Genomic DNA, 25266 nt, shown 5'->3' on the forward strand with positions numbered 1-25266 from the left:
AGTTTTATCCAGTAAACTCTATTGACAGAATGGATTTCCCTTTTCAGCTTTTCATATGTCTCCCCTACCCCATCTCTCTCAGGAAAGGAGAAGAAAGTTTAGCCTTTAGGACCATAACTGCTCAGCTGCAATACCATTAGTGTTAAAATAATAAATTTTATAGACTTAATCACATCAGAATTTTTAAAATAAAAACAAGAAACCATGCAGATCCCTATGCACCTGTAGAAAGCATCTGATCAAGAACTATTCCATATGTTCAGATAATTTGTAAAAGCAGTTCATGGTCCATGGACACTGTTGTTGTTAGTTGCGAAGTTGTGTCGCGACCCCATGGACAATGTTCCTCCAGGCCTTCCTATCCTCTACCATCCTCTGGAGTCTATTTAAGCTCACGCCTACTGCTTCAGTGACTCCATCCAGCTACCTCATTTACAGCATTGGACTTTTCTTTCACCACCAGACACCTCCATAGCTGAGTGTCATTTCGGCTTTGGCCCAGTTGCTTCATTCTTTCTGGTGCTACTAGTACTAGCCCTCCGCTCTTCCCCAGTATCATATTGGATACCTTCTGACCTGAGGGGCTCATCTTCCGGTGTCATATCTTTTTTCCTTTTTGTACTGTCCATAGGGTTTTCATGATACTGGAGTGGGTTGCCATTTCCTTCTCCAGTGGATCATGTTTTGTCAGAACTCTCTGCTATGACATGTCCGTCTTGGGTGTCACTGCACGGCACAGCTCATACCTTCATTGAGCTATGCAAGTCCCTTTGCCACAACAAGGAAGTAATCCATGAAGGGGCCATGGACACTAGACAACACCTAAAATTGTATCCTGTTTTTATCTTAGGGACAAAGTCAGAGAATCCAATGGACAAGAAAAGAGCATTTGTCACACTTACCGGCATTCTATCCAATGCTGCAGTAAAAAAGTGACGTTTGTGCAGTGGATAACAAATGATCAGTGATCTCATCATAGACAATGATGTTATTAAGAGTACATCACATAGGGCACTGGATTTCCCACAGTTGCTCTAGGGAGCGTGCCTGTAATACCAATGGAAGACAAACCAACATATTTGTTGCTCTAAAGTTGGGAAAGAAAGAAGTTCTTTCATGTCAGGTACCTTTGCCTATTGTGGTAGACCGGAAACTATGTGCTTGAATTACTATTTGGAGGTTTAAGGATTCAGTCTTCAGTCCAAACCTGGCCCCTTGAAGAATGGTGGACTTCAACTCCCAGAATTCTCCAGTCAGCATGAGCTATAAATATGAGCAAGTTGCTGGCTGAGAAATTCTGGGAGTTGAAGTCCACTACTCTTCAAGGGGCCAAGTTTGGACATCCCTGCTTTAGGCATTAGTTTGTACTGTATTCTGGAAGTGATCAATCATGCATGGAAGAATCAGCCATATTGCTGAAGTCTCGCTCTCCCTTTGCCTTATCTGGTGGCTGTTTTATATTGTAAGAAAATTCCCAAGGAGAAATACAGTAAGAGCAGCACAAAGGCTGTGATTTCTTTGGCTGCCTAATTAAAAGGCTAATTAAAAGGCTGCCTAATTGCTACCAACCTGCCTTCCATTGAAAACCTGTATACTGCACGAATCAAGAAGCGGGCCGTGAAAATATTTACAGACCCCTCGCATCCTGGACATAAACTGTTTCAACTCCTACCCTCAAAACGACGCTCTAGAGCACTGCACACCAGAACAACTAGACACAAGAACAGTTTTTTCCCGAAGGCCATCACTCTGCTAAACAAATAATTCCCTCAATACTGTCAAACTATTTACTGAATCTACACTACTATTAATCGTCTCATAGTTCCCATCACCAATCTCTTTCCACTTATGACTGTATGACTATAACTTGTTGCTGGCAATCCTTATGATTTATATTGATATATTGACCATCAATTGTGTTGTAAATGTTGTACCTTGATGAACATATCTTTTCTTTTATGTACACTGAGAGCATATGCACCAAGACAAATTCCTTGTGTGTCCAATCACACTTGGCCAATAAAATTCTATTCTATTCTATTAACCACCATGTCATGTCTATCTCTAAAAACCACATATGTATTTACACTTATCAATATAACTCATTTCAAAGGACTCTGCATCCCACTAGGTAAAATCATGCTAAATGATTCTTTTTTTAAATCCTTGGACATCCTTTTGGTGAAAATCTACAATGTAGTTTTCCAGCTGTGGCACTACTTTCAAACTACCTTCTAACTTTTCTATGGAAAAGATATTGGCAGCATGGTTGGTGCCACTCTGTGTTTACATGCCTTTTTAAAGTGTCATATTAAAATATTATAATTTATGGTCTTTAAGAAATCCACATTATATTATATACCTAAGAAACACTAGGCATTGTAAATTAATATAACTGGGCAAATGATTACCTACTATTTTAAAATCCACATTAAACGGGAGACATACTGAGAAGGAAGTAAGAACTTTGCCTTCTTGTAGAAGAGAAATTTATGCAATAATAATATAACCAGAAATGAATCAACACAATGGGGTAAAAAAGGGACATATTGAAAGAAAAAGCTAGCCAAATATTGAGATAGAGGAAAGGACTTGCGTCTCTCTCTCTCTCTCTCTCTCTCTCTCTCTCTCTCTCTCTCTGTGTGTGTGTGTGTGTATGTGTTTTACACACAAGAGAGAAGGCACACAGAGAAGAATTAGCACAAGGGAGCAGAGGTTTAGTAAGATTAATACTTGAGCAGAAAGATCAAAGAGGAAAATGGAAAATATAATGAAGGCAGATAAAAAAAGACAAAACCATGAGGAGACTTAAAGGTTAAAGACGTTTAAACTTACAAACAATGGAGGAAATCAGTGGAGAGAAATATAGCATGATTGAAGTACAAAGTGTATAATTTTTAACAAGTAAAAGAATTGAAGCAGATGATATGAAAATAAGAGACACAAAGACCGAAAGACAAAATTACATATATTTCTGAATGTTACAAATGTGGATTCCAACAAAACACTGCAGCAGCGTGAAATGGTTTTATTTACTGATCTATTTGTCCATCCATCCATCTGTCCAGCCATCTACCCCTTATTTTGTGTCCCCATTTCATTTCTCAATCCATCTGGCTAGCCATATTCGCCATCCAATACTTTTTTCACAGCCACTAGGTACATGCTAGCTTCTTTCGGCTATTTTGGGGTACCCTAAAGTTTATTTTTGCAAGCCTCAAGATGTTTCCAAACTTTCTTGCAAGTGTATATGACACTCCAACCACATCAACATTCACACTCACCTCTCAACTAGAAAATCAGAAGAAACATAGATAGACCTTTGCTGAAATCTTAATTGCTTATGCACATTTTCAGTCAAGACAGATTGGCCCAGAGACGACTTCCGGTGTCCAGCGGCAACGGTCGTCTGGAAGGCTTCTCCTGCCTCCAGCGCCCGAATCCGGCCGCCGCCGAGGCCCTCAGGGGCCAGGTGTTCCGAAAAGGACACCTGCCGCACGGACGGCTCGCCAGGGGTCTCCCAGCCGACATACAGGACTGTGGGGACCGATGCTGGCGCGTCCTAGGCTCGGCGGGGTTTGGAGGCCACAGGCCACGGCCATTACTTTGGTCGTCGCCTGGGCCGCTGTGCCCGGTGACACCGGGGCATTGGATTTATAACTGCAGCAGCCTGGTGGTGAACAGGAACGGAGAAGAATTGAGGAATGGAGAAGGAAGGGATATCGGTGGCAGTGGAGTGCTCCGAGTGCGGGGGTTTTCTCCCCTGCGGTTGGAAGGAGCACGAGTCATTCTGGAGAGAGGAGAACTTAAAATAAGAAGATTACCGGTTTTGTGGAGCTCTGGAGAGAAGAGGTGATGGAGAAATTTAGGAGGGAGGTTTGAGGCCCCTCCTCTGGGGAACAGTGGTGGAGTCCAGCTTCCGCCTTCACTATGAGAATCTTGATGACATCACTTCCCTTCGGCTTCCTGGTTGACTAACTGTACTCTGGACTCGTTGCTCCTGTGAGTGCCCCCTGGTGGATCCGGAGGAAATTACAAGGATACTGTGCCTGCCTGAGGATTTTGTATTTTTTTTTCAATGGCAAAAGGTCAGAGACCAACTGCTGGAGAGATGGAGAGAATTTTGGAAAAGTTATCTAATATGGACAAGAAATTGGATGATTTGCAAAGAGGCCAAACGGAAATAAGAGTAGAAATTGTGACTATCCAAAAGGATTTAAAGGATACTCAACAAGTCTCAGCAGAAAACAAGCAGAAAGTGGAAGGTCTGGAGGGTGAGATGCGGGCAGTGCAGAAAAGAGAGGAGACGACAGGCAATGCTGTGCTTGGACTACAGATGGATAAAATGTCTTATTTCCTTAGGTTTCAAAATTTGGAAGAAGTGGACCAAGAAGATTTGAGAGATGTTGTGACTAAATTGTTGGGAGAATTTCTTGGGAGAGGTGTTGATTTCATGAATTGGGATGTGGATCGAGTTTATAGAGTTAATTCACAATATGCACGCACGCATGCAGTTCCCAGAGAGGTTCATGTCAAATTTGTGAGAAGAGAGACGAGAGATGAAATTCTTAGAAAACATAGGAGTGGGGCACTGATTTACAGGGGCAGGGAGATAGCCATTCTGAGGCAGATTCCCAGACAGGTACGTGAAATGAGAAAGAAATATTACTTTTTGTCAAGCAAATTGTACCAGAAGGGAGTGGGCTTCAGATGGCTGATGCCAGAGGGATTGATGATTTTCCGGGAGGGCATTACGAAAAAAATTAGTACAATTGCGGAGGCTACGGCCTACGTGGAGGAACACAAAGCCCTCCTGGAATCAGATGACCCAGGAATTGAAGAAGGGGAGGTTATAGACCATGTGGCGGAGGCGGCTGCCGCTGTTGCGGCCCTGGAGTTGGGTCAGGCTGAACCCAGAGTTCTGAGATCCAAAACTAGGAAGTGATAAAGATATTTGGGATTGTGTTGGTTTTCCTTATTCTCTTTTGTACGATATTCTGTTTATTCTTGACCCTTCTTTATTACGTATTTAAGATTTGTAAACTTAGCTACTTCGTGTCACCTGCTTGCCATATGGCTGTTGTATGTGTTAAAAAATTTGAGTAAAATTCTTATTTTGGATAAGAAAAATGAAAATTTACCATACCTGATATGTATTTGTATAAACCTTTTTTGACCAATAAAAACTTTTTGAATAAAAAAAAAAAAAAAAAGACAGATTGGCCCAGAATGTGGTGGTTTCTGTGGCACCAGCTTTCACATACTGAAAATCTGGAAAAAACAACAACCCATGAACATTTGTGCGCATTTGGGGACCCACCTTTTGCAGACTTCCCAGTGATGCAGAGACCATAGATTGGTCAACGTATGGTATACATGTATAAGGTTTGTTCAAATGTTTCAGATGAACAAGTCATTATGCCACTTTATCTCCCATTCATACACTTATGTGTTCTTTGAATGTCTATACCTGGATGTGTACATGGATGAAGTTAAAAACAGGTTCAGATAGCCATTCTAAAATCTCAATCTTCTGGAAAGAGAAAAAAATGATGGTATAGATAAAAATGCAAATAACAGCCTCAGATTTGCATTGTGAAAGATGAAAGTCAAAGAGTTATATGTTCAAGACATTGGTAAATATTAATAATTAGAGCTGAACAGTGTGATGTATTCTGATAAAATAAACCTTGTTCTGTTAGTCATGATGATATAGCACAAATTGTTTAGAATTGTCTTGTAATCCTAGCCAAATTGATTCAGTGGTAAATCCCCTTTCTGACATCATGCTCTGCACATTTTCTTTAAAATAGGTTTTATCCTCTTTAATAGAGTGAATCTGGAGTATTGGTTAGAAAGTCAGACTAGATTTAGAGAGAGCCAGAGTCAAATAGCAATAGCAACATCAATAGCACTTAGACTTATATACCACTCCACAGTTCTTTATATCAGTCTCTACATCAGGGGTGTCAAACTGGCGGCCCACAGGCTGGATGTGTCACGTGTAGGCCTGTTCATCCTGTCCCATTTCAACATAACTTCACTCGTACACTTATTTTAAAGATAAAAATAAGATGGGTGGAAGAGATATTAGTTTGTTGTGCACCGATTTATTATTATCCTTAAAAGAAAAAAGATGATACGGTATAAAAACAATAAATAGATAAGTAAAAGACTCCCTACAACGTATATTAAAGAGTACTCAAGTGGAAAGAGCTGGGGGGAGGGGCTGAAAGAAGACAAGTTTAATTTATATCATCTCTTTTATGGATAAAGTTGAACCACCACCAGGGAAATGGGGAAAACATTCATCTAATGGCATCTTTAATTTTCAGTTTTACGTCTGTACCAAGGCTCCGTTATCTTTAAATTTCATTGCTATATCGTGTTTCCCAAAAATAGGACATGTCCTGAAAATAAGGCCTTCCCCCCAAAATAAGCCCTAGTGATGGGGTGGGCGTGGCCAGCACAGGAGGCAGCCCTTCCCTTCCCCGGTCACCTCAGGGCTTCTCGGTCCCTTAATCAGATCAACTGAGCTGCTCAGGCTGCCATTCACAGCTGATTTGCTGGTGCCGCTCAGGCTGCTGCGTCCAGCAAGCACAGCTGCTTTTGTAGCCAATTGCGGCTGCAAAAGAAGCCAGAGGCGAAGCGACACACCCCACATACCTCGTACCTTGTAGCGCTTCTGGGAGAGAAGGCAAAGGGGAAGCGATTGCTTACAAACTCCCACCCCACTCCCGCCTCTCTGCCGGGTGACTCCTGGCAGCCCCAGATGCCCAAAGCTCCCTTTTCCACAATGCTCAGCTCTTTATCGAGGATGATGGGGGAGAAGCGAGATGCATGCAGCGAGACAGGGCTTACTCCTCTTGCCATCTCTTCTCCCCCTCTTGCCAGGCATGGCAGGGCTTCCTGCTGCCAAAATTGGATGCAATTTAGGGGTGGCAGGTGGGGTGGGGCTGGGGAGACATGAGATGTGTCTTACCTGCCTTGTAGCTCCATCACATGTCTCAGCGTTGTCTGCAGGCAAACATGTTGTAGGGTAAAAAAAAACCTTGCAAGTTCAATCAAACTTCTTGAACTTGCGAGAAGTTTGGTTTTACCCTATGTGCTTTTCTGCAGACAATGGCGAGACACGTGACAGAGCTGCAAAGCAGGTAAGTTGAGCATACATACATACATACATACATACATACATACATACATACATATGTAGATCTTTGGTTATTTGGGTTTTCTCCCGCGTAAAATTGGAAGTGTCTTGGCGACGTTTCGACGAAGTCTCATTCGTCATCTTCAGGCTTCAGCTTCGTGCTTCTGGGAGCAATGTGTGACTGCAGCTGTTTCTTCCTTTTTCCTATTCCTATATATAGATATGTCTTTGGTTGTTCGGGTTTTCTCCCGTGTAAAATTGGAAGTGTCTTGACGACGTTTCGACGAAGTCTCATTCGTCATCTTCAGGCTTCAACCGTGCTTCTGGGAGAGAAGGCAAAGGGGAAGCGATTGCTTACAAACTCCCACCCCACTCCCGCCTCTGCCGGGTGACCCTGGCAGCCCCAGATGCCCAAAGCTCCCTTTTCCACAATGCTCAGCTCTTTATCGAGGATGATGGGGAGAAGCGAGATGCATGCAGCGAGACAGGGCTTACTCCTCTTGCCAGGCATGGCAGGGCTTCCTGCTGCCAAAATTGTATATGCCCACTGTATGAGCATGTGCATATGAATACAAGCCTAAAGTATGAAATTATCAGTCCCTCCATTCTTTCATTTATTTTATGAATTATTATACAATTTGGTACTCTGCTTTTGGAATTAATGCTTGACATGAAGGGCTTTCTGGAATAGAATGGAAAGTAGAAAACAATGGAAACAGAAAAAGATAATATTAAAACATTTGTAATATTAAAACATTTGTAATATTAAAACATTTGTAATATTAAAACATTTGTAATATTAAAACATTTGTAATATTAAAACATTTGTAATATTAAAACATTTGTAATATTAAAACATTTGTAATATTAAAACATTTGTAATATTAAAACATTTGTAATATTAAAACATTTGTAATATTAAAAATCTTACGTGTCTTTGTGCAGGATTGAAATTTACCATTCAAGCGGATTAGCTTCTAAAGTCAGATAATCCTCACTGTTGGATAAATATATATATACATATATACATACACACACACATATTTGCACTTGAGAACAGTTGAGCTCACTTGATAATAATCTGGTCAGACAGAAGTCTGGTTGGTCTGCCAGTTTGTGGTTCATTATAATAAGCGTCTATCTACAATTTACTTCTAGCCACAGTGGAAAAGGGAATTTATCCTCCAATGTGTGTTGCATTACATAGGATTACATGCCATCTGAGTGCCATGATACCCTGTAGTTTTGCAAAGGCTGATAAATGCAATTTATTTTCTCAATGTAGTTCCCGCAGAATGCGGTGACATGTTGTGATGAAATACGCTGTGTGTGTGTCTGTGTGTTTTAATAGTTCTGAATCAGCAAAATTCAGGGCAGCCATTCCTAATTTGTTAGTTCCATGTTTCAAAGGCAAAATCATGGGAGCCTTATCATCTGCATTTATAGAAATGCTCAAAAAAAAATTCTTTGGCTTTCTGAGAATCTAAGCTATCAGACTGGCTGGATTATGCAACAGATGGATGATACATAACATTGTTTTGTAGTTTCACCTAGTTTCATAGAAAGACATGTAATACACAAAAGCTATAAGAATTATATTCCAGGAGTCCTGGATTTATGACCAACAATTGTGCCCAAAATTGTATATGCCCACTGTATGAGCATGTGCATATGAATACAAGCCTAAAGTATGAAATTATCAGTCCCTCCATTCTTTCATTTATTTTATGAATTATTATACAATTTGGTACTCTGCTTTTGGAATTAATGCTTGACATGAAGGGCTTTCTGGAATAGAATGGAAAGTAGAAAACAATGGAAACAGAAAAAAAGATAATATTTAATTGTCTCCAAGTTTCTAAAGTTTAAGTACCATATTAGAAAACATTACCTATCCTTGTACATGCATTTTAAAGTGTGTAACTGTGTGGATTAATAAAGATAATATTAAAACATTTGTAATATTAAAAATCTTACGTGTCTTTGTGCAGGATTGAAATTTACCATTCAAGCGGATTAGCTTCTAAAAGTCAGATAATCCTCACTGTTGGATAAATATATATCTTATACAAATTCTTGCAATATATACTATGTAGGCCCTTCTGAAAATTAAATTAGTCACCTACATGGGATTCATTTGGATAATTTTAAAAAAAAAGGTGTTAGTGATCTTATTTACAAAATCCTTTCGACAGTTATAGCCTTTATTTCTGGAACATGTTAGGAACACAATTAGACACAGAAACTTGATGAAGTTTAAACACCTGGCATTCATCATAGGATAGTAATACGATTTGGAATAAGCATTATAGTTGCTAAAACTAAAAGATTAATTTACCCCATCATAAGAATGCATCATAGTTGTTGGAAAACTAAACAAATGGTGGTATGAAGAGTAACTTTGAAATGTTCTCTATTAGAAGTCTGCATACATTTTCATTAAATCCTTGCTAATAGCATTATATGCAATCTACATTTGAAGTCAAGGATTAAGCTCCCACTACTTTTAGTGGAACTGTTTGGATTGTTTGTCAGAAACAGATCATTTGTGATTTGAGTGGCAATATTTTTGGACATTAGCCCTTGATTATCCTTATATAAATATTAGACATTCAGCAATTTATCTATTCAGTAGTGGACTCTTAGTATTTCAGTGCTACTTTGCTCCTGTATGTACCATGAATTTCCTTGAATATGGGAAGAGAGAAGGCAAGGAGACTGTCTTTCTATTGCGTCAGTGATATTACTGGCTTTTTCTTTGCTTGTTTTACACAAGCTTCTAAAAACAGAACTTTTTCAGAGATTCTTCCCTGATTTGAGTTGTTACCATCCTTCCCCACCCCCTATTGTTTTAATGTTGTGTTTTGTATTTTTGTAAAGGATTCATTTTATATTGTGTGTGTTTTTTTACACATGGGCTGCTGACAGTGGATTGCAATGGCATACAAGTATGATAAATGGATAAATAATAAATTAATGTTTTTCCTTCATTTGCTTAGAATTACCATTAAACTCAGAGGGAATGGGAAATTCTGAATGGTGGAGCAGATGAAATGATTGTCCCTTATCTTAGATTCTGATGCCAGGTTCCTTGACTGCACTGATGACTCAGTCTAATCCATATAAGGATTAGAGTGATCCTTCAGCTATTACATTAACTATCTATTCAAGGCAATGATCTGGTAGAGCTCAAGGAACAACAGGAGTAACTGGAATAGAACAAGGCTTTGGAAATGCCTGGGTTCTTGGAACTAGGACAAATGGGTTGATCTTGTTCTGTAGAGCAATCAGTTCTGTGATGTTCTTCCATCTTTTCCATACTGTCATTCTAGAAGGATTTGAACTACTTGGCCTCCTGCCTTCTATGCCCTGGGGCATTAACACATTGCTGGATTCAGTTGTAACATTCTTGGTTTCTTGGCAGAATCATCCTTGTTTCTACCAAGCCAAAAAAATAGCTATTTAAATCATTTTAAGCTTTTATAAATGCCTCTACTGCACTAATTGTAGCTAGACAATTTATTCATGGGTGATCTTTAAGTAGGATCACAATGCAACCAGAACATTTTCTGGTCAAGAAGCAGCAGGAAAAAAATGATCTAGAAAGAATGAAAGATCCATTTCTGGCTTTAATTTAGACCTTCTGCCACCATTTGGAGAATGTACTTTTCTTAAGTATATAAAGATAACTAGGTCACTGCTATGAAAGCTGTCAGCTTTAATCATGTGGAAATTGACTTCAAGCTATACTTGGAAGAATATAAAACCATGTGTTGGATTTTTATTTTAAAGAATAGCAGCAAGGGTTCCCATTATCACCATGCCAAGCAAATAATCAACCCAAGGCAGAGAATTACCTCCCTTTCCCCTTTCCCATCAGCTTTCTAGTTTCTAGTTTTCTGTGTACGAGATGGGATAAAACAGCTACTTTTTTCCCCCTGATTTTTAATACCATCCTTTATCTGTCCACAAAATATGATTTTTCATCCTTTCAAGAATGGACCTATTACTGCATCACAGTAATGTGGTGCCTTTTAACTTATAGGCACCACATTTAATTTATATGCAGAGCACATCATGAGAAAGGCGGGGCTAGATGAATCAAAAATTGGAATTAAGATTGCCGGGACAAATATCAACAACCTCAGATATGCAGATGATACCACTCTAATGGCAGAAAGCGAAGAGCAACTAAAGAGCCTCTTGATGCGGGTGAAGAAGAAGAGTGCAAATGTTGGCTTGAAACTCAACATTAAGAAAACTAAAATCATGGCATCCAGCCCTCTCAATTCCTGGCAGATAGATGGGGAAGAAATGGAGGTAGTGACATAAATTATTTTCCTGGGCTCCAAGATCACGCAGATGGGGACTGCAGCCAAGAAATTAAAAGACGCTTGCTCCTGGGGAGGAAAGCTTTGGCAAATCTAGACAGTGTACTAAAAAGCAGAGACATCACCCTGCCAACAAAAGTGCGTATAGTCAAAGCTATGGTTTTCCCAGTTGCAATGTATGGCTGTGAAAGTTGGACAATAAGAAAGGCTGAGCACCAAAGAATTGAGGCCTTTGAACTCTGGTGCTGGAGAAGACTCCTATGAGTCCCTTGGACTGCAAGGTGAACAAACAAGTCAGTCCTAGAGGAGATCAACCCTGACTGCTCTTTAGAAGGCCAGATCCTGAAGATGAAACTGAAATACTTTGGCCACCTAATGAGAAGGAAGGACTCACTGGAAAAGAGCCTAATGCTGGGAAAGATTGAGGGCAAAAGAAGAAGGGGACGACAGAGAATGAGGTGGCTGGATGGAGTCACTGAAGCAGTAGGCATGAGTTTAAATGGACTCCAGAGATAGTAGAGAACAGGAAGGCCTGGAGGAATGTTGTCCATGGGGTCGCGATGGGTCGGTTAGTTATTTCGTAACTAACAACAACAAATGTGGTGCCTGCTTTTGTCATTTCGATGAAAGCCCTGGATCCTGCAGATATCTTCGGTGAGTACTAATGGTTAGCTCTTTATTACCTCTGAAATCGCAGCAGCATATCATACTCATTCCAGTATGAGTTCCAGTAGAAGGTGGCTATTGACATTATGCTCATGCTTATAAACTTCCTGAACGCATTACGTTGTGTGAATATCCACATTGAATATATAAGAACGTTGAGTTTTTTTCTATATATTTTTTTTACTGAATTAAGTATTTATAAGTTATTATAATTATAATTATTATAATTATTATAATTATTAAAGCAGGCAAGAAGAGACAGAAGTGAGATGTATAAAATCATGCACAATATGGAAAAAGTGGAAAGAACTTTTTTATGCTCGTCCTGTCACATTATTTGAATAGTGGTCTTTAGCGGAAACCAAGGGTGGGGAGATTTAGTACTACCAAATGGATTTTTAGACTGTTCAGTGTATAGCGAAAACAGGGAATTTCTCACTGTTAAATATGGTGATAACAATGTACATATTTTTTTTAAATCTCCTGAAAGAATTCATGTTATCTGTGGCTACCAGAGGTGTCCAGAGTATGAACAAATATCAGTCCTTCAACGCAGGCCAGACTGAGTTATGTTGCTAGAAAGAGGTTGATAGACTAGATGGGTAATTTACCTGACCAAGGACGTTTCTTCTTATGCTCTTTGATCTGGATGATCAAGTTGTATTGGGTAAAAGTCCAAAATAGTTGAAAAATATCAGGTTATTGCATTATACTGTGGCTATTCTTGAAGTGAGTGGAGAAATAGGAGGCAGGGGTCCTTACTGACATAAAATAGTTTCCACAAAGTGTTTGAAATAACAAGAGAAACAAAAGAGCTTGGCTATACCCAAAGAAACTTAAATTTATTCATCCAGTTGATGTATCCTCCTCGGTATGATCAAATTGTCTGTCAGGTTCCGTGGTGGGAAACAGTGATTATTAATATTAAAGACAGCACTAGCATAGAAACACATAAAAATAATGTTTCCAGCACAACACACATTAAGTAATGAAAACAAAGAAAAGGTACACATAGCAAATCTTCTCTTATGTAGCTGCACTATTCTTCAAACGCTAATCACATGCTGCAACTTGCCTGCATGAATCTAATAAATTTCTCACACAATCCTGTATGGATGATGATCCATTTTACTCATAAAGAAAACATATCAAAGTAGTGAATTCCATTTGTATTCCTTAATGGTGTTATTTCCTCAAGATTGAAGTAGCAGACCTGTAATTTCTTAGCGCTTGATGTAGGAGATATATTTGATTTCATGATAGGGATTTGTAGAGTCTCTGAAACTCTGAGTGTTTGCCGTGTTTTCTGAGAGAATGAAAGTGATAAGGTATAGTCTGGCTCTAAACAATATTGAACAGGTTATGTTGCATAAAGGAAGACAGTTCTCTTTCCATTTATACTAATTATTAATTATTAATATAATAAACTATGTTGCTTTATGATCCATAAAGGAGGAAGGGAGAGAGAAGGAGATGATAGAGATGGAGATATATAGATATATTCATCCATCTATGCATCCCTCAAGAATCCCTCAGAATTCCTCAAGAATATATCTCAAGAATTACTCAGCTTATTTTTCTGAAATCTGCTAAAGCTTCATCATCTCAGAAAGGAATATTACTTCTATAAATTTCATCTAGTTCTGACTAATGGGAAAAAACCTAATCATACTATCAATTGATGGAAAAACCATCTATGTGTAGCTTAATTATTTGTATTTGAATTCTGTGTCCTGTTGATCATCCTTAAATCTACCTGTGAGAAGTAATACTTTTTTTCAAGTCAAAGAACTGAAGCATCCCTATTTTTACAAGCTTTGGGGCCTAGTGAATAGGATAGGTTTTATCTGGTTTTGAAATTCGCAATGAATCTTTTTGGGTAGCCTTATCCTAGTCAAGATGTCATTACCAAGAAGATCTTTCCTTGAAAATCACCATCTTCCTATTACTTCTTCACATGGAGCAGAGTATCTGAGGAAGATTTTAAGGTTTCAATTCTATAACATGGACATCACAAATATTTTGTTTGTATATGTAAATGCATATGTATATAAATCAAATCATCTGGAATAAATTAAGAATTAGAATATATTTAACAATTGAATATAAGAAATTATATTACTGTTATTTGTATTTAAATTTATTTGCATAAAATTTGATTTTTAGCAGTCTGTTTTTCTCTTCCACCCAATCAAATGTAGTAGCAAATGCATTTTGCAGTGCTTTGCTCTAAATGGAATCCTACTGTCTTCAAAGGATTAAATATGCATTTTGGGAATGATCCTAGATCTCAATTTCTGATTTCTCAGTTTGAAGCAACACTCAGGAATTCTAGTAATTAGCTATAGTTGTTCTGTCATTGTATCCTATCCTGGGATAAAATGGCTTTATAACTTGATGCCAGCACCCGCAATCTCTAGTCTTGATTGCTATAATACATTCTACATAAGACTTTTTTAAAAAAGAACTTCATAATCAGCACAGAACCCTATAGTCAAGTTGATCTATAGAAGAACTCAAATCGAATTATACCCATTCTAAGGCCGTTCCAAGAGCCATTTTGGTGTAGTGGTTAAGACATCAAGCTGTAAACCGAAGATCACGAACTCTAATTCTGCCTTAGACTGGGTAACCTTGGATCAATCACTTACTCTCAGTCCCAGGAGGAGGGCAATGGCAAATCACTCTGAAAAGCCTTATTTAGAAAAGGGTCTTGTCCAGCTCATTTCCAAGAACAAACAAGATTAAATGGGAGGGGAAAAAAGCCATTGTACTGGCTGCCGTTTGTGTTCGGGTGAAATAAGAAAGAATGTTTATTAACTCTGAAGTCTTCCATGACTTGGATCCACACTACTTGAGAGAATGGCTGTTTTTTATATTATTTCCCATCATAGAACTCCTCAGAGATTTACACTCAGCTGTTGTAAATAAATGTGGAAATCCATCCTTTCTTTTGAGCAAACTATTTTGCAAGCTTCTCAGAAACTTCCAGAGTCAGTTCAGTGTTGGGTTGTGCCTTAAATCAATCAATCCAATAAATAAATGCCCCTAAAGTAGTCCTTTTTAAGCAGGATTCTTGATCTTAATTTTATTACTTTGTTTTAGCAGTTTTGAATATTATTGGTTTTAATGTTATTTTACAATAAACTGCTAAGGATCTTACTAAGCGCAGTTAATAAGTTTAATAAATATTTTAAAGGAGCTTAATTTAAAGACACTCACACACATAATAGTTCTAGCTGTTTCCTAAATGCTGCCTTTTTCTTTAGAACTTTAGAAGAGATTGAAGTTGCACTTGTGTATGAGATTTATTAACACAATTTCAAAATTTTTCTCAGAAATATATGAAAGAAATCTGCAGTCATGTAATCTTGTGTGATCCATTTATCAAAACCATGTCTCAAAATCCATTTTAAAGCAAAGCATACTGTAATTAGTTACAGTTGAGTTTTCATTCCAAAAGATAAATCAATACAATTTGTATTTGTGGCTGGTTCTCTTCATATTGTCCCCTTCCTCAAGAGAGATTTTACTAAATCAATCAATCAATGAAATTGTAAAAAAATAAAGGTTGTAGGGTTTTCAAAATTTGTAGATTTTCCTCTATTTTGAAAACAAACATAAGCCATCCACTTTATTTGCTAATATACAGAAAAATCTTAAGGTCAAGGAATCAATCTGATCTTGGATTAAATATACACTCTCCTTTGTGGTTTTATATTATAAAGCCTTTAACAAACATGCTGTTACAGAGAGTTAGGGAGGATAAAAGAGATTGCGTCTCTCAGCAGTCCATCTCTCCTGGATTCCACCTTTTCCATAAAGCATTGTTTACTGGAATTCTCCTCATTGCTGCTGCAGCAAGAAGTTGTAATTTGCTACGTAGCACACCATCTTGCATTATGGCTCTAAATGTACAACGTCCTCTCAGATTTTCCGTTTTATCCATTCTAAATCTGAGGAACTCTGGGAGTTGTAGTCGACACATCTTAAAATTGCTAAGGCTGAAAAACATTGATGTAAAAATAGGCCTGTCAAACTCGCAGCCCGCGAGCCAGATACATCACATGCAGGCCATGCCCACCCCGGCTCCGCAAAGGCAAAAAAACATTGTGATACATCACAATCTGGCCCGTGATGTGATCAAGTTTGATACCCGTGATGTAAAGGATGGCACAGTCAACTTCGGAATTGTTTCATATTGGCAAGTTTGAACTCAAACAATTAAGTAAATGAATTTGTGAAGGAAGAATCGGTGAGGTTTCTGCAAATGTATGTCCTGATCTCCTCAATTATGTCTTTGAGAGTGAAAACTAGCATGCAGCTGAAAATGATTGCCTAGACATAAAAAAGAATTTTTTTCCTAAAGAGTCCCTAATTTAACTGTCAGTTATGGGATATGAGAAATGTTCTAAATAGTTAGATAAAAATTGAGATGTATTTTTCATAATATGTCTGTCTGTCTGTCTGTCTGTCTGTCTATCTATCTATCTATTCTCTCCTTCTCCCCCTCTAAAAAAAACTAAATGATTAATGAAACTTATGTTTCAGAAGATTCACATTGGAGCTAAAGCCTTTGTCAAATTTTATTAATGGTATTCAAACTAGTCATGCTAAATTATCATGCAAGTAATCTTGGGATCACAAAACACAGCTCAATCTAAATGATGGCTTAATATAGCAATAACACTTAGACTTATACACCACTTCATATGTTTTACAGCCGTCGCTAAGCAGTTTACAGAGTCAGCATATTGGCCCAACAATCTGAGTCCTCATTTTACCAACCTTGGAAGGCCGAGTCAACCTTTAGCCAGTGAGAATCAAACATCTGGCAGTCAGCAGAATTAACCTGAAATACTGCATTCTAACCACTGTGCCACCAAAGCTCTGAAATATATGAAGGAAGTGAGAATGAACAACAGCAAAAATTAGACATCATTAGGAAATTTACCTGCTGAAGCTTCTAATTCTGCCCAATCTAACTGTCTGAGATATGCAGAATTGACATTAGTGACCTGATAGGACTTTTCTGTGAAGCACCGACAAAATGGAATGTCCTGCAAAATGAAACTTGCTCCACAACTTCTGATTTGGGCTATCCTTTTTCCAACAGCTTTCTCTTTTGTGTTGCTTTTGCCTTTGTTTGCCTTGAGTTCACGGTGCTCTCTGAACTTAATAATAATAATAATAATAATAATTTAATTTTTATACTGCCCTTCTCCCGAAGGACTCAGGGCGGTGAACAGGCAGATAAAATAATACAATACATTTCAATAAAAACACTATTTAAAAAACTTATTCAATAAAGCCTAAATTTAAAATACAATACAAAATATAAAATAAACCCCAATAAAATCCATGTTTAAAAACCCTATTAAGCTTGGTTGTTTACTTGAAGATTAGGGGTAGGTTCTAATTTTTTTTACTACTGGTTCTGTGGGCGTGGCTTATTTTGTGGGCGTGACTTGATGGTCATGTGACAGTGGGTGTGGCTTGATGGTCAGATGACTGGGTAGGCATGGCCAACTCAATGTCTCTCATGTCAAAGAGTACCTCGCCTGGCCCCTCCCCTCCCAGCCATTCCTTGTCACACCCAGCCTCAACGTATCTATAGTTCTGCAAAAATGTTGTTCACCTTTTTTCAACTTTATTATCTACATACTATAGATCAGGGGTCTCCAAACTTGGCCACTTTAAGACTTATGGACTTCAATTCCCAGAATTCTTCAGCCAGCTTTGCTGTCTTAAAGTCTTAAAGTGGCCAAGGTTAGAGACCTCTGCTATAGATGCTCTTTCATGGATCACTGAAAGGAGGAAATAGCTCACATGCTTTGCTCAAGAGTGTGATAGGCAACAGTCTTTTAAGGGGCTGCTAGAAAGAAGTGGGGAGGGAAGTATTTTCCAAAGCACCAGAAGGCAAAACAAAAAGCAATGGATGGAAACTCAACAAAGAGAGAAGCAACCTAAAACTAAGGACAAACTTCCTGACAGTGTGAACCTATATAGATTTCAGTCATAATTTCACATATAAAATAGCCATTCATGTAATACAACCTGCATATTGTTCAAAACAATCATTAGTATTATGGCTGATGTTTGACAGCAAGCCTAAAATCCCTATTCCCTCCCCACTCCAGGGGAAGGTTACTTCAAAATCCCCATTTCCTCCCCACCCCACTAATCTGTTCTGGGAAGGAATCAAACTCCCCACTCTTCATTTCCCAAATAAAATATCCCAGATAATTAAGGAATAATCAAGCTGCTAGCAAGGAACCTGCCTGGAATTCCACATTCCTGCCAGCTGCATAAAGGAAACTTTGTAAGCAGAAAACAGCTACCCGTGCTTACAGATAATATAAAGTGGAAGCCGGAAGTTCGGCCCCATTTACAAGCAGAAAGAAAACTCATTCAAGACAGGATACTTCACAATGGAAATCGCCCAAACCATTTTATAAACACAAAGTCCATGTTGCACAAACCCCAAAACTTCAAAAACATTGAACCATATAAGAATTCCTCCTCTTATCCAATTTGTTGTTCAGCTGACCAAGAAAGGAGCTTCTAGCCACTCTGTCAATTTAAAACAACAACGGTTTCCCCCCCCACTTCTTCTTTGCCAAGTGATCTCCTGGCTGAGAAGTGAGCCGATCAGTTGAGACTTCTTGGCTTCTCAATTTAAAGGGACGGTGTCTTGTTTTTTTTTCTCTTCTTCAACAAGTGAGTCTTGATTTTGTCCCTTCTAGCCGATCAGCTGGGAGTCGGGAGGCAGCAATAGATTGGGGGCGGGGCCAGACAGAATTTTTACTACCGGTTCTCTGAACTACTCAAAATGTTTACTACTGGTTCTTGCGAACTGGGGAGAACCGGTAGCAACCCACTACTGTTGCAGATGTTTTCTTAACCAACTAGGTGACATCATCAATGCTGATGAATGCGGGGTGTGCTCTCTGTTTATTTACAGAAACATCCTCTGCCAATGTTTCCTTGGTAGTTCCTTGGTTAGGGTGTTGTTTTCTGCTTGATATTTGTCTGGTGGCAATCCCTGCTGATTTGGCTGTAGGCTGCTGGAGAGAATCCTGGATTTCTTTTATTTTTTGTTTCAAGTTTTTTTATTTTATTTTTTATTTTATGTTACATATACATATCAATGTGTGAACAGTGTGGCACCTGGGTGTTATACATTTTAGTATGGATAAAACTAGTAATATTAATCATAGTTGTTACATTCATTCAGCTTATGTATTTCTAATGATAGTACACATTTATATCAAGTTATAGTCTTTCATTATTAAATTATTCCATGTTTCAATATATTGTTCTAATGCCAATCACCATATTATTTAAACATACATAATAATACCACCATTCAATTTCTAAACTTCCCTCTTGTTATTGCTTTCATTTTATTATGTAAAAATGTGTATACTAATATTTCCCCTTTCTCTTATTTCTGTCTTTATTCTAACTTTTGATCATATCACCCTTATATTAAAAGACATTTTCTTTCTATCCAACATTTCTTGCCCACTTTGGTGCTTTGAATCCTGTTCATTTTTAGCTTACCTCCCATATTTCACTCTGCAACTATTTGTATTAAGGTACAGTCATTCATTATTTCATTGTTCAGTGTTTCAATACATGGTTCTAATATCAATCACAATATTTAAACATACAAGGTTATTCTAATCATATTCTTTACAATCATCAAATTGCTTGCTTGATTTTTTTTAAAAATATAATTAAATGGAAATGTCTTGTGCTTAAGGATGTACAATGTTTTTCAGACTAAGGTCGTTGAGCGATGTCTCGGTTACATTTCAAGAAGTAATACATCTTTCACAAGAACTCAAACTACAATAACTTTTGTAGTTTAGAATATAGGAATTATATAAATTGTTTAAACCAGAGGCATCTTTGCGTGAGTGGAAGAAAGGAAAAATAATGAAACCAGCATCATATTGTAGATGTGCTTACCCTTTTATATGTGCATCATGACATTGTGGGCATATGTAAAAAGGATCACATTTTGACATAACTGCCTGATTCTGCAGATTTTTTTTTTAATTTGCATTTATATCCCGCCCTTCTCCGAAGACTCAGGGCGGCTTACACTATGTCAAGCAATAGTCTTCATCCATTTGTATATTATATACAAAGTCAACTTATTGCCCCCCAACAATCTGGGTCCTCATTTTACCTACCTTATAAAGGATGGAAGGCTGAGTCAACCTTGGGCCTGGTGGGGCTTGAACCTGCAGTAATTGCAAGCAACTGCTGTTAATAACAGACTGTCTTACCAGTCTGAGCCACAGAGGCCCTGTGCCCAGATGCTTCTACTTACAGTTCTTAACCTTCATTTCTTAACCTTCATAAAGTCTCCATCTAAATTGCTATTATTTGGGGATTTGTCTTGCCACACAAGGCATTGGTTCCTCCTCTGTGTCTATAGGGAGAGGCAAGGGGGGCGAAGAACAAAATGTGTGTGATGATGCCATCAACAAATGCTTTGATTTATGCACTGTCATTGAATGCTTTGATGTTAAGTACTTAAAGGTAGTATTAGCAGGGTGATGCCACCATGCCTCCATCAACATTTTAGCACCCTCATTGCAGTTGCTGCTATGTCTATTTCTACTGTATATTGATTAGGATAATTTTTTAATACTAAAAATGGAAAAAAAATAAAGATATGGGTGGAATATGATGTTTATAGTCATTAACAGGCCTTTTGTTCCACTTTCCCAGGCCACCTTTTTCTACTCTTCTATTCTCTATGTTTTCTTGGGCTTCTGTTTTATTGGTTTGTCTTCTCTGGTTGCAGAATACCTGGATCAAAATAATGATTTTTTAAAAAAAAGATATACTTGGCATCTCTCAAAACTAGTCACCTTAAACGGATTTTGTAGAAAGTTATAGCTTAATATATTAGCTTTAGTTTAGTCTCGTTTATTCATGCTTCAGATTGGAATTTTGTCTATTAAATGTAGTTTTATTCTATAAAAAATTCTCCTGGGTGTGGTTCATTTAAAGAAAAACAAAACATATGGAGGAATAATGAGTCTGTCACAACTGCCAAAATGGTTTTTATAAAGCAAACTCACTCTTAGAGGAGAATCATGTTCCTGATAATTTTGAGGTTTAAAACCTAGGGGGGAAAAGCCAAGAATCAAGCTTAGATAACTAGTTTCTCCAGCTAAATTCTTTCCATATGACTGATCAAAAGAAGTAGTATCTTTACACTAGGATTTATTTCTTTGGTACATCTAAAATTCCATCAGCTATCTCTCTCTGTACAAATGATTGATTCTTTTAATCAACACTTATAAGAATTAAATATTTCACATTAATTGATCAAGCCAAATATTCTTGCTAACTCAAGCTTTTCCCAACCGGTCACTCTCCAGATATATCTCCTAGAAACATGCATTTTTCTGCCTAGCTCAGCCCTTGGGAGATCAAGGAAGTGACTGCCACAATTGGGATATGTTTCTAACAGAATTTTTTCTCCCTGTTGAATTCTCAAATACTATAAAAATAGCTCCGTGAGCTATTTGTAAAAGGAGGTGGCTTTTATGAAGATGGCGGAAGTCCAAACATCTGGACTTCAGGGACAGAGGTGCTAAAACAGCTCACCTGATATTTCAAATTAGCACTGTCCAGATGGACCCTCCTAGGGGAATTTGTTTTATTAGACCTCAATTCAATATTTGGCCTTTCCTTTGTATAATTTCCTTTGAGGGAAAATAGTATGCAACATGCTTATGTTAAATGGATGCAGAGACATATTTACACACACACACACACACACACACACACACACACACACATAGAGAAAGAGAGAGAGAGAGAGAGAGAGAGAGAGAGAGAGGGAGGGAGGGAGGGAGAGGGAACATAAATACTTGCCTTAGGAGCTATATATATATGAACCTGTACCATATGGAAACTACTTGAAATTACTCTTTGTAACAGCTGCTACCATGCTGTGGAATGTAAAATTTCATTCTAAAAATCTAGTTATTTCCTCCTTGCTAGTTTCTTGTAGCATTCCTGTTAATGGGGGCCAAAGCAAAGTGGTAGATCTGCATAATGCATGCAACTAACTGTCTAGTTGAAACTGTCTAGTTATGATGAAGGCAAACTGTTTACACACTGTCATTCTGGCTAGGAAGTTTGTAGTTTAATAACGATGTATTTATTGGACAACCCATTTCTCACTAGTCACTCATTCTGCAATAATGCTTTGGCATCATTTATTTAAATAGCTGAGCCATCAGAGAGTGGGACACTGATAAAAAATCTACTACAGCCTTCATCCAACTTGGCATCTTTCACATGTGCATGGATAATCGTTTCCATCGTTCCAGTTGGCACAATGGGAGTTGTAGTACAGCTTATCAAGAGGGTGCCAGCCTGAGAGAAAGTTGATCTAGTCCTTCCTATCAGAAACTAAACACATATATAATTGTGGATCATTTCAATTTTAATGCTGTTTATTTACATTTTTGCTGCTACTAAACAAAGCAATTGCCAAAGACACCTTTCAGTAAAAGAAAATTTGGAGATTCAAAAGCATTACATAGAAAAAAAATGTACTGTTCTTTATTCAGCTGCACAAGCAGAATTTCACAAATAATCTTAAAGTACTAAAACCGTTTTAGCTTTCAATAATTAGATAAGAGTGGCCACCAATGATAGCACCACCACTCGTATTGTAGTTTATGAAGCATATTTCCCAGTGGTGGGATTCAAGTAATTTAGTATTTAGTATTAGTATTTAGTATTTATTAGATTTTTATACCGCCCTTCTCCCGTGGCGGTTCACAGCCACAATAAAAACAATGAATAATGTACAGATAAAACAATAGTTAAAAAACTTATTATATGTTTGGCCAAATTTAAAACATTTATACCATTAAATCCCATAAAATTTGTATCAAATATAAATATTAAAATTAAAACTATTTAAAAATTTAAAATTCCTAGGCCAGTCCTGTGCGAATAAACAAATACGTCTTCAGCTCGTGGTGAAAGGTCCAAAGGTCAGGCAGTTGACGCAGTCCAGGGGGAAGTTTGTTCCAGAGGGTAGGTGCCCCCACAGAGAACGACCTTCCCCTGGGGGCCGCCAGCCAACATTGCTTGGCGGACGGCACCCTGAGAAGTCCCTCTCTGTGTGAGCGTACGGGTCGGTGGGAGGCGTTCGGTAGCAGCAGGCGGTCCCGTAAGTACTCTGGCCCTAAGCCATGGAGCGCTTTAAAGGTAGTAACCAAAACCTTAAAGTGCACCCGAGAGACCACAGGCAGCCAGTGCAGCCTGCACAGGATAGGTGTTACATGGGAGCCACGTGCGGCTCCCTCTATCACCCGCGCAGCTGCATTCTGAACTAACTGGAGCCTCCGGGTGCTCTTCAAGGGGAGCCCCATGTAGAGAGCATTGCAATAATCCAAGCGAGAGGTAACAAGAGCATGAGTGACCGTGCATAGGGCATCCCGGTCAAGAAAGGGGCGCAACTGGCGGATCAGGCGAACCTGATAAAAAGCTCTCCTGGATACGGTCGTCAAGTGATCTTCAAATGACAACCATCCATCCAGGAGAACGCCCAAGTTACGCACCCTTTCCATCGGGGCCAATGATTCGCCCCCAACAGTCAGGTGCATCTGCAGCTGACTGTACTGGGGTGCCAGCATCCACAGCCACTCCGTCTTGGAGGGATTGAGTTTGAGCCTGTTTCTCCCCATCCAGACCCGTACGGCTTCCAGGCACCGGGACAGTACTTCAATAGCTTCGTTGGGGTGGCCTGGAGTGGAAAAGTACAGCTGCATATTGTCAGCATACAGTTGATACCTCACCCCAAAGCTACTGATGATCTCACCCAGCGGCTTCATATAGATGTTGAACAGGAGAGGCGAGAGAATCGACCCCTGCGGCACCCCACAAGTGAGGCGCCTCGCGGTCGATCTCTGCCCCCCTGTCAACACCGTCTGCAACCGGTCAGAGAGATAGGAGGAGAACCACCGATAAACGGTGCCTCCCACTCCAAAACTCCCCAACCGGTGAAGCAGGATACCATGGTCAATGGTATCAAAAGCCGCTGAGAGGTCTAATAGGACCAGGGCAGAGGAACAACCCCTGTCCCTGTCCCTCCAGAGACCATCCACCAACGCGACCAAAGCCGTCTCCGTACTATATCCGGGCCGGAAGCCGGACTGGAACGGGTCTAGATAGACAGCTTCATCCAGGTATTGGGGTAGTTGACATGCCACCACACTCTCTACAACCTTCGCCACAAAGCGAAGGTTGGAGACCGGACGATAATTTCCCAAAATAGTTGGGTCTAGGGAAGGCTTCTTGAGGAGGGGTCTCACCACCGCCTCTTTCAAGACGGCAGGGAAAACCCCTTCCAACAAGGAAGCATTAATAATCCCCCAGAGCCAGCCTCGTGTCACCTCCTGTGTGGCCAGCACCAGCCAGGAGGGGCACGGGTCCAGTAAACATGTGGTGGCATGCAACCTCCCCAACAATCTGTCCACGTCCTCGAAAGTCACAGGGTCAAATTCATCCCAAACAATCTCAACAAGACGGGTCTCCACCCTCTCACCTGGATCATCCCAATTTTGATCCAGTCCATCCTGGAGCTGAACGATTTTATCGTATAGATAACCACTAAACTCCTTGGCATGGCCCTGTAAGGGGTCATCCCGCACCTCCTGAAGAAGGAGAGACCGGGTCACCCAAAACAGGGCGGCCGGGCAGTTATCTGCTGACGCAATGAGGGAGGAAATGTAGGAACGCTTCACTTCCCTCAATGCCACTAGGTAGGTCTTAGTATAAGACCTAACTAGTGTCCGGTCAGCTTCGGAATGGCTGGATCTCCAGGTACTCTCTAGGTGTTTTCTCAGGCATTTCATCTCCCTCAGCTCCTCAGAGAACCAAGGGGCTGGTTGAGATCTACGCCGGGTCAGAGGCCGCAAAGGCACGACACGGTCTAAAGCCCCAGCCGCGGCCTGTTCCCAGGCCGCAACTAGTTCTTCAGCCGTGCCGTGGGCTAGATCCTCAGGGAATGGCCCAAGCTCCGTCAGGAACTTCTCTGGGTCCATCAGGCGCCTTGGACGGATCCAC

The 25266-nt window shown here is 39.4% G+C and overlaps 1 long non-coding RNA gene across 1 annotated transcript in view; it reads right to left on the reverse strand.

The window, feature by feature from the left end:
• The window catches only part of LOC131201250 (uncharacterized), a 58069-nt gene that overhangs the window by 9080 nt on the left and 23723 nt on the right, over positions 1-25266 (reverse strand). The window contains exon 3 of the long non-coding RNA XR_009155814.1: positions 16936-17037. This is a non-coding gene — a long non-coding RNA (uncharacterized LOC131201250). The remainder of the gene's footprint in view (positions 1-16935; positions 17038-25266) is intronic.

This window comes from Ahaetulla prasina, chromosome 6 (genome assembly GCF_028640845.1).
Source record: "Ahaetulla prasina isolate Xishuangbanna chromosome 6, ASM2864084v1, whole genome shotgun sequence".
NCBI classification, from domain to species: domain Eukaryota; kingdom Metazoa; phylum Chordata; class Lepidosauria; order Squamata; family Colubridae; genus Ahaetulla; species Ahaetulla prasina.